This window comes from Ambystoma mexicanum, chromosome 3p (assembly GCF_040938575.1).
Source record: "Ambystoma mexicanum isolate Mex_15411 chromosome 3p, UKY_AmexF1_1, whole genome shotgun sequence".
NCBI lineage: Eukaryota > Metazoa > Chordata > Amphibia > Caudata > Ambystomatidae > Ambystoma > Ambystoma mexicanum.
Genome location: NC_090925.1, coordinates 1,008,293,891 through 1,008,305,468, shown reverse-complemented (window position 1 = coordinate 1,008,305,468; position 11,578 = coordinate 1,008,293,891).

Genomic DNA, 11,578 nt, shown 5'->3' with positions numbered 1-11,578 from the left:
CTCTGCCCCCATATGCTTTTACCACCTGCAAGATGTCCCTGGGATATGGACGATCTATTATGGGCCATCACCAAAGCAAAGGTATCAAAGGCGCCAGGACCAGATTGCCAAGCAACAATGGTGATGACGATGTACCCGCAATCGTGGTTTCTTCCCTTGGGGCACTTTTCTGATTTATCTTAAATACTCATCACTTACCTGCAACTTGGTGGGAGTCCATTATCATCCCTGTCAATAAAAAGGAGACCCAACTGACCCACGTAATTACAGGCCCATAGCTCTCCTGGATGCTACTAGTAAAATATTTGCATCACTTTTTCTAAGAGATCTTAACAACTAGCTCACACACCTAGGTGTCCTTACGCGCTACCAGGTTGGCTTTAGGCCCTCTATGGGTACAGCATTAAATGCCACCATTATGACTTGTAGAGGAGCAAGTGGACACATTCTCCCAAGTCAACACCCCCTCACCCACACCCTATTGGAGTAACAAACAAGGAGCTATAATTGGGAACCCATGTACAAACATATGCGACATGTCTCTACCACGTTGACTGTATGAAAAATGATATGCACTCAGGCAGCCATTCAGAAGATACCCTCACGTGGAAACAATAGAAGAAACTTGATAAGTTGTCGAAAAGCCACCATGAATAAAATTATCTGCAACATAAATGCACGTTAAACAAAGTCTTATAACAGCAAAAGAATGGTTGAAAGAAGTGATATGACCCTATGCTGAAACAATACGAAAATACTTAAGAATGATGATATAACTGAAATAGTAATAGAGCCATATATTTTATGATGCAGTAGTTACGAATACAAAAACGAATGAAGTGACCCCCTGGTCAATAACTGTAAATACGCTGAAACGCAAGGTAGAAAGAATGCATAAAAGCTTGCTTATGAGAGGTACATATCCAACGTGTAGGACTAACATCAGAACAAGATGGGCGACGGCTCATGTAAATCAACCCAGTTACCTCAAAATGCAAGCCCAGAGGTTAATATGGAAAGATGATGAAGAAGCTATTTTTCTTGCAAAATAGGGTGAGTTTATTGGCTTTGAACAAAGGATGCTACAATGGCCTACTTATGTCTGGTCCTCAGCTCGAGTACCCCGGTATTGACTCTCCCTTAATCAACCAGTTTGCCTTTCGTCCACGGGGCACCTGCAGGGACTGAACAGGAATTTCTGTTACGCTCACCTGGACCCCACAGGGGTGTCGATTGGACCCAGACAGCTGCGGTCTCCTTCAAAGTGATGCGTAGTGCAGAAATGACTGTCTGGACTGGCCCGCCTAGTCTTGTCTGCTGGACCCGAAGACGTATTTTCCTGCAAGTGGAGACAGGGATTAACCACCTGTGGGTTTTAGTGATGGCCTCCCAACTGTTCTCGCTCTCCCCCACTAATCACCTCTGATATCCCCTTAGTAATCTCACCTTATGTTCGTAAAAGATGAGCTCTCCTTCCTGCGTGTCTTGCAGGGGCGCGTAGATACCAGTTACTTCACTGGTTTGAAGGCTTTGGGAGAGTTCCGGTAAGTATTGACTCTGAAGTCCCTGGCGGGATTGGTAAGTATCAATTTCAAAGAGTTCAATGTGCCCGATGTTCACTCTTGTCCCCTTCCTTCCTTAAGTTGCAACTGAGTTCGTGAGAAGAAGGTCTCGTAGCTGCTGCTGGCGTTCAGGTAAGAGTCTGTGTTACCCAACGCTGTCCGGTAACTATTGCATGCGTTAACGTGTTGTTTTTCTCCCTCTTTACAGATGCGGCATATGAAAATGTGGAGAGTTATGGAATAACACCGCCGGTGGTAAATCAGGTAAGTCTATGGTGGTAAGAGTTTGTATTTGTTGATTCCCTTGGCTCACCTTGTTTTTTCTTGTGTCCCCAAGGTGCCGGATTACGGCGAAGAAATGATGGAGACAGTGCCGGATCGAAAGATGCAGTGAGAACTGGTGAGTATGGCGCCGTGCTGGAGCTGGCGAAGCGACGCGTGCAGGACTGATGTACTTTCCAGGTCCGGAGATGAAATGGTTCCGGAATTAGGTGAGGAATTTGAAATAAGTTAGTTTTCTAACCTTGTCCTTTTCCTCTTCTTTATTCTAGGAGCTCCGGATTCAAGGGGGGCATGGCAGAAGACTGGATGCTGGCTGCAGGCACGCGGGCGTGGCAGAAGACTGGATGCTGGCTGCAGGCACGGTGAGCGTCACGCTGCTGGATGCAGAATAACGCGAAGCATGTGCTGCTGTTCGAGTGTGGTTTAAATAGCCTCCAAAGTAGTTCCAGGTAAGAAGTTCCCTAGAGCCATGCCCGAGTAAAAAATAGTCCCTGTAACAAAATAGTCCCATCCAGGCCTCATGTAGGCTTAGACTCTTTTGCAGCATGGTCTGCATCAGGTAAGTAAAGTCTATGAGCCTGGCGCCTATGGCGCCAGGACTGATTTCTATGATGAGCCTGGCGCCTAAGTCGCCAGGACTGAACCGAGACAGCCCCTAGCCGGGGCTGCTGAGGTTTAAACAAATGTCTGGATGCCTGCTCCCGGAGCTGAGGGCCTTGGTCCTGATGTCCGGGGGTAGGCATCATGACAATTTCTTCAAAGGGGGACCTGCTGACCATATATCAATCACGTGACTTCAATTATAGAGCACAATTTACCGCAGGAATCTCTGTGCTTGTCTGGATTATGGCGGGAGTTGTCGATTGTTCAGGAACCTGGGTCTGGGTTCTAGGTCTGAGACCTAGGTCGATTAGACCAGAATCATCCGCACTGTCACCAAATGTGCTATACCTTCAAGCATTTGTTGCGCTAGATGGAATTACCATGCAAAATACTTAGGACCCAATAACTGGACAGACTCAAAGGAGATGGTAAAATACTGCTTTAATCTCAAGAAGTAAAGCAGGGCGAATATACACTCATCAACTCGACTCATGAAGGATCACACTGCCTTATCATTCATTTTTAGCTTATATATTGCTAGATGCATCATCTATGATGTCATCCTATGAGGCAAACAGTAAAAACCTATTGAGGGGTGAGATTGGATTAGGGGATAATTTCCACCTATAGAAAATGTGCATGTTAGTCTGTCATTGGTGGTTTCCTATCTGTGAGATACACCCTGAGCTATTTCTAAACACACAGTTTGAGGCACTTGTCATAGCAGGAAATGTAGCAGCAGAATAATACTTTGCAACATTGTATGTAAAAGTGCAAGCCAGGGTATTCTAATTTGTTGGCAACCCACATCCAACCTTGGACATTCGGCTTGCTAGCAGCATGTACATCGAAACGAAACCCTGGTGGTTGGAGATACGTCAGTTCTTCCTTTGTTTCCCAATTAGGCCATCATCTTTCATCGGAAGCCTCATGCCACTGTCTTCTGTTTGAAGGTTCACCTTGCCAGTCTGCACAGTCTCGGGACAGCCGAGGGAGTGTAGGTACACCACTATTTTAGCTTCAGGCTTAATGACTAGCCCTTGTTTGCGAGCTCGTCATCACGTGTTGTAAAACCATGAATTCATCCATATTGACAATGTGTTTATCCTTATTTGATTCCACTTTGGCTGGGTGCAGTTCTTCTTTTGCCCTTTAGAGACTTGCTCACTCTATCGCATATTGATTTTGTGCCTTTTAATCACCCAATATTTGGCATCAGTAAATGTTTGTGTTCTTCCCAATCTTTAGAAAATATGTCTGTGTGTATTGTCTGCTCGTGAACTCCCTTCGTGCTTTTCTTCATCTCTCGAAATAGCATCCTTGGTTCAAAGCCAATATACTGCCCTATTTTGCAGGAAAAATAGCTTCTTTATCATCTTTCCATATTAACCTCTGGGCTTGCATTTTGAGGTAACTGGGCTGATTTAAATGAGCCGTCGTCCATCTTGTTCTGATGTTAGTCCTAAACATTGAATATATACCTCTCATAAGCAAGCTTTTATGCATTTTTTCTAACTTGCGTTTAATTGTATTTACAGTTATTGACCAGGGGGTCACCTCATTCGTTTTTGTATTCGTAACTACTGCATCATAAAGTATATGGCTCTATTACTGTTTCAGTTACATCGTCATTCTTAAGTATTTTCATATTGTTTCAGCATAGGGTCATATAACCTCTTTCAGACATTCTTTTTCTGTTATAAGACTGTTTAACGTGCATTTATGTTGTGGATCATTTTATTCATTGTGGCTTTTCGACAACTCAGCAAGGAATATCCCTCTTGTTCAGTGTCTTCTATTGTTCCATGTGAGGGTATCTTCTGAATGGCTGCCTGAGTGCATATCGTTTTTCATACAGTCAACTTGGTAGAGACATGTCGCATACATTTGTACATGGGTTCCCAATTATAGCTCCTTCTTTGTTACTCCAATAGGGTGCGGGTGAGGGGGTGTTGACTAGGGAGAATGCGTGCACTTGCTCCTCTACAAGTCATAATGGTGGCATTTAAGGCTGTACCCATAGAGAGCCTAAAGCCAACCTGGTAGCGCTTAATGACACCTAGGTGTGTAAGCTAGTTGTTAAGATCTCTTAGAAAGAGGGATGCAAATATATTTACTATTAGCATCCAGGAGAGCTATGTGCCTGTAATTACCTGGGTCAGTTGGGTCTCCTTTTTATTGACAGGGTTGATAATGGACTCCCACCAAGTTGCAGTAAGTGATGAGTATTTGAGATAAATTAAAAAAGTGTCCCAAGGGAAGAACCCACGCTTGTGGGTACACCGTCATCACCATTGTTGCTAGGCAATCTGGGCCTGGCGCCTTTGATGCCTTTGCTTTGATGATGGCCCATAATAGATTGTCTACATCCCACAGACATCTTCCTATGACTACAGGGCCTATGATGTTAAGGTCAATCTGGGTATCACTGTTAGGTTTGGCAAACTTTGTCAAGTAAAATGCTGTCCAGGACTCAGCAGAGATGGGACACGGAAGACCCGGCTTGGATGAACCTGTATTATTGTTAGTGAGAGCCCAGAAATCTGCTATGTTACGATCTTTTAGTCTCTTTAAGATTATTTGGTTGTCATTGATGTAGAGCTAAGTTTTATTTGATTTTACATTATTTTTGTGTCGCTGAAAGATGTTCTTCTTTCTAAGGATATATAACTCTGTGGGGAGGTGGTCATCTACCAGTTTCCTCAGTTGTTCCCTCTTATCTCTCTTTGCTATTGCGACTCTTGGGTCATATTTATGAATAGGTTTTTTGAGACCAGATGGATTACCCTTTTTAGTAATTTCTCTAAGACACCGTGATAATGTGTAATTGAATTTTGATACGGAGAAAATTCAATTTTTCCCCTCCCTTGATATGCAAATATTTCCAATGATGTTCTTTAGTACTTTGGTGAAGCGGCGGCACATTGTAGTATTCCACTCCACTCAGCATCCACCTCTATCTAGGGAGATGAATGGCAAGTTTGGTAAAAAGGTGTGCGACTTGAATGGGAAATTAAAAATAATAGACACCACAGAGTGGTCGCTAAACTCTAAACGCTTGATGTTTAGTGGGCTGCACATGGTTTTTATGGCTGTTGACAAGTAGATATGATCAAACCAAGAAGAGGAATTACCTCTGTGCCAGGTCTTGATCTTAGCCATGTCAATGCCCTCTTGCAGAGAACATTACACGGCCACGGTAGTGGCCGTGTAGTTATGGTTAAGTTGCTGTTTCATAGGAAGAGCACTTTTTGGGCGGCTTACAACTTCGCTCTCCCTGGCCAAATCCTCACCAATCTTTGCAAAAAAGTATATGTCCCACTCTGAATTTTTCTGCAAAGTTTGGTGAGGTTTGGTCCAGGGGGGGCAAAGTTATAGTGGGGTCCCAAAATGTCTTTTTTTCCCATAGACTGAATGGGGAAAAAACTTTGCACACGTCTACAGCCCAAACCGCTGGATGTATTTTCACCAAATTTGTGGCAGGAGCAGTGGCTTGGCCCCGAAAGCGTGCTTTTGTAAATTTGGTGAAAATCCATCCAGTAGTTTTCTTTAAAACGATGAAAAAGTAGGTCTGGAAAAATTAGTGATATCTATGTCGGCTCCGCGGTCACACTTCCCTGTTGGCTGCGTGGACAAGAAATAGATTGGCTAATCCGTAGCGTCATGTCCGCGGACATATGGCGCTTTCACCGATTGGTTGTGGAACAGCGTGAAGTGCGTCAGATTTCTTCGGGGCCTCCGCCATATTTTGTTCATGTTTTGGTGTACACGGACATCGGCGGTAACACATACAAAACAAGACACTAATGCACTTGTTACAATTATGAAATACTGTTTCCGAAGGTGACCTTTACTTAGGTTGGAATGGAATGTGGCCACGGAAAATTGAAAAAGTGGTGTTTTCTTGCCACTAAATTCATACGGTAAAGTGGAAGTTGGTGCTCAATGCACGGCGACCAATGTCTGCGTCTGTGTTACAATGTTTTCAGATTAATATTGAAGTCAGACTGGCGTCCTATGTTTTGAAATCTGAGGCGGCCACCTGGAGTGTTTGATGGAAACAGTGGTTTACGCGGCGTATGGGAGTAGCGGTTCTCATGATTGGATGCTCATATGTTGTTGCAAAGTGAGAATGTATTTGCCTTCTGAGTGAAGGTCAGTTGATTTGCTTTTTTGGTTGCGAGCTCAGTAGGCCCACGCACCCAAGTTAATTCATAAGGAGCTATTGTTTTTTGACCTTGAGCGAAAGGGAAACTTTAAAAGCTACGCAAGGAATGAAAGCTTTGAAAAAAATACTATTTGATAAGGTTATATTTTAAAAACGTTTGTAAGGAACATGAAATATCAGTTCACGAATATTCTTTGATGCAAACACTTTGCTGTCTGACTTTGGCAAAAATAATGGAGGCTGTCAAGATGATGTAAGTTTAATTTTGACGACTGTACACTAATTGTGAAAATTTAACTGAAGTATTATATTTTTGCGCTGTTGTAATTTTCCTCCAATAACAGAGTGTACATTGTTCGCGTTTGCAGGCTATGACTAGAGTCACCGTTGGAGACCGTTATTTCTTTTTCTTTCAAATGTTATGCTTGCCCACATAGCTTTGTGTATCAGTTTGCACGTTCTTTTGGTCTTGTGTAACATTACGACATGTCATTTTTTCTTGTTTGTCCATTCATGCTGCCTTCATAACTGAATTACCATCTCACTGTGTAGTTGTCCTTTTTTTTAACCCTTACGGCGAGTGCTGTTTATCGGCGTTTGTAGGGTGTCATTATATGTACCCATGGTCAACTCTATTATTTCTTTAAAATGTCATGTTTGGCCACTTACATTTGTGTAGTACTTTCCACAATCTTTGTGTTTGTTTTGGAATTTTTTCCTAAAGGTTGGGCATTGACACAGATTTTCTCTTACGTTTCCCGCCTAGCTACATTTTGCCGTACTGTGTGTGCCATGGTTTCCAGATGCCGAGTGACGGCTTCTTTCTGCGCCAGATGCAACTGCTGGTGACTGGGTGCCTGTCCATTATAATTTTATGGGATGACAGGCCAGGGCCGCTCTGTCCCTACGCTGAACTAGCGACAAGGAGCGACATAACATAATTTATGGTGGTGTAAGGCAACTGTGATGGCGCCGTCTTGGAAATACCTGTGCAAACAAAGCGGGTGCTTTAACAGAAACCCATACTTTGTGAATGCAAAATTAACTGCATGTGTCTCTCCATGAACATTTTCAATGTCGGCCTTAGATTCATTTCTACAAATTATTTGGAAATGCAATTAGTCCGTTGATCTCTGACAGTTGTTTGTTAAATAAAAGTACTTTACAAATTCTAAAATGTTACCGTTTTCTTTTAAAATCACGTGTATCATTTTGAAATGTAAAGTAACACGTTATACGTCGCTGTATGTTTATTTACAGGTTCTGCGTCACGGTACGTACTGTTGCTTTTTCCTTGCTGTCATGGAAAGCGAAGAGGAGCTATGTATGGAACAACCGCCTTTCCTTTCGATGGTGGCCATCTTGAAAAAGGATTTTGTTTTGTAATCCGGCCTGCGGCGGGACGGATTATAACCAGAAATCCTATTTTTCCGTAGAACACGTTAATGCTTTGCACATCTATATTATTATTGTCAAATCTTATTGCGTCTATGTCCTTTAGTGTGAAAGGTGGTTCTTAACGCAACATTTAGTTTGTTAACGGATGGCTTTCTTTTTTGGTAGGACAGCTAATAAGGCCATTTGCGAACAGAAATGAGGAAAGACGCATCAAACAGTGAAATGGGGCAGTGGGTGGCCGGTGCAAAAATATTGTGCGTTTGTTATTTTTTTAATATATAGGGCAGCAATAGCCGCCCTTTATAAATATTCTGGAATTGATTAAAAGTCTGTGCCCTCACCCCCCAGATCGCAATGTTCTGTAGGGATTCGTTAAAAAATAAGAAAGTAATCAAGCGTCAAAAGTCTGGCCTACTTCCCATTCGTTTTCCCATAGATAATAAAGGTCAATTTATGCACAGCCCAAGCCGCTGGATGGATTTGGGCCAGGTCTGAAACAACTTGGGCACGAAGGGTTCAAAGGAGTGCTTTGCTTATTTTGGTGTTATTCTGTGTAGTAGTTATTTAAATATTTGACGGTGAAAGGGGTGCTCCCATCCCACAAAAGCAGAGATATCGTCCATGGTGCATTGCAGGAGCATGGTTTTCAGAAATGAAATGTCCGCCATCCTGTTTTTCTCTCAATGCGAGAGATATTCACGGCTGTAGCCGAGGTTATGGGAGAATGAAATGCTGCAAAAAGCTATATGCAGGTCAAAAAACACACACATGCCATCAGGGTAGAGGTGAGGGTATGGCTACAGGACACTCAGTGAAATTTGGGAGTTGGAGGGGGTCCATGGACCGAGTTCGCAACACAAAGCTTTCTGTAGCCTCGAATATAGGTGCAAATAGCTGACATCTGAAAGCAAACTGTGTCACAGAAGCAGCATGTGTTCTGGGGTGAAAGGGAGAGGGCAGGAGAGGTGAGGACGCTGTTTGGGGAGTGGGGGACCTCGCATAGAGTAGGGGGGCACTTGGTGATGGCCTGGGGGGCAGGGAAGCATTTTTTCCCCTCCATTTTGCTGTTATTCGTGGCTATATCAAAGGTTATAAAGGACTACAGATAGCCGCGGGTAACAGTAGTTCTGTATTTGCGGCTATATGTTTTGAGGCAACTGTGTTTTATTTATTTTTGAAAGTTATTTTTATAGGTATAGTGACGTTGGGGGTGGAAAATCACTGGCCATGGGCAAAAAGGCCATGGCCAGCGGCTCAGAAGGTATTTTAGAGTCTTATCTATTTGGGTTATGTGTTTTTGGATTTTTTTTTACATTTTTTAAATTAATTTTAAAAGGATGTTTTTTACTGTCGTTTTAGACATCCCACATACTGTAGTTTACTCTGTGTATTGTTTCTCATGCTATCAAATTTTGTGCGTATTCCTTTTTTTTGTGACTAGTTTATTGCCATGTATTATTTTTAGCTTTCTTTAGCTTTCTTTAACTTTAGGTATCATACATTAGTACTTGAGCTGTGTTGTGGTGTATTGATGTTTTATGTTTTGTTGTAGTTTTAAATCTGAAGTGAGTCCCTCTCTTCTGAAGCAAAGTTTTGTAATTGTGGCTATGATAAAAGTCTATGAACTGTAGCCACGGGTCTGAGAACAAATATTTTTTGTATATTTTATTGTATTTGTGTATTCATATGTCATAAGTAGTCCTTATAAGGACTGTTTTGGGATACACTGAGTGTAGTATTTCAGCACATCTGGAGTATTGTTTTGATGTTATCGACGAATACCACATTTCCTTAATTGGTTAGGTGTACTCTGTCATGTCTTTAGAAATTAGCCATGTAGAACTGTATGTTGTTTGTTTGATATCAATAATAAATGGGTCTCTCATGAATGCTGAAAGTGATTTGTTAAGATTTATTTGAAATTTCTCTATTTTACCTTTAAATTTGGTGGTCCATCTCCACTTTTGCCTCTGAGTCAAATTGGAAAAGATAAAGATGGTGTGAGGAAATAGTTCCATTAGTTTTGCCATGTCTTGTTTCATCGTTAAAGTAATAGACACACCCTGTACATTCCCTAAATCATTTCCTCCACATTGAATTAGTATGATGTTTGGTAGCCATCTACTTCTTAGGTTTAACAATTTTGGAAAACCTTGGAACCAACACTTTCCCCGCAATCCAAAATATTTAATTGTAAAATCTCTCAAACCTAGCTACATTTTAATATTTAGTCTCAACCAAAAAACCAGCAGCCAAAACAGCCAACTGTCTTCAATGAGCCACACAGTTTTGAAACCAGCCATGATATCTGCAGTCTTTCTCTGTTTTTATGAAAATGATTGCTAGCTTAAATTTTCTAGCAGTGTGTACGAGCAGGGTGTATTTCATGTGTGAGTTTTGAAGTTTTATATTGGTTGATGGTACTTTTGTGGTTATCCATAGGTATACAGCAGCCACTTGGTATTCACTGTTATGAATCGCGGGTAGATGTGCCTCTGTGTTGTAATTGCAGACATGTGAGGATAAATGGCATGTCATATGTTTGTGTATGCATTGTAACAGCGGCTATTTGAGGACAAATGGCACGCTGTGTGTTTGTAGTCGTTGGTAGCCACGGCTATACGACATTTTGGGTGGGTTAGGATCGTACATGCATAGAGTGTTTTAGTGGATTGTCATAGACCAGGGCAGATGGAGGAGGACCATGGGGAGTGGAGGGGGTTGGTAGGCATGTTAGGGACATTTGTTTATAGGTTGGGAGGGTGTAAATACAATTTTAAGTTTGTAGTTTTAGCGATTAGCCACGGCTATCGACAAACGTCCCTGAAGGGCTGTTGTATGACTGCGTTAACACTTTTTGTGATTTAATTGGCTGAGACCGTAGGCACGGATATATTTTTAGCCGCGTCTATGCATATACATTTTCTTTGTAATAATCATATTGTTATGTGGATGATCCAGCACAGACTTGTATTTGTGTGTGTTATTTGATGTGCTTAGGTGTTCTCTTCTTTTATTTTAAGTTTTGTGGACCGGTTTAGTTTGATTTTTAGGTTGCATAAAAATATGAGTGTAGCCGCAAATACAAACTAGGGTCTGTAGCTGTGCTGAATAGCCGCAGCTATAAAAGATGCTAGTTGGGGAAAAATAGATTTATATCAGTTTCATTGTTTTTATTGGTTATTATTACTTTTCGTTTTGTGTAGCTGGCTGTGATAGGTCGTGGGGAAAATGTGTCATCCATTTTAGTAGTTTTATCGGTGTACAGTCCTCTTTGTTTGGTATTCATTTTGGAAAGTATGAAAACCACCATTTCCTGCAGTTTTATCCTTTTGATTGTATAACTCTGCCAGTGTACATGACAAGAGTGTTGGTGATGTGAAAGTAAGTGATATTAAATGTTTACATGTGTTAAGGTTTATTTGCAGTGTTGTGGGTGTTAGTTATAGTAGTTAATACAAGCAGATGGTTTTTATTATCATTTGTTTCATCTGCTCTGATTGTGTGGCAAGTATTGTTTAATGTATTTTTTAACTTTCACTAACATGGACCTACACAATTAGAT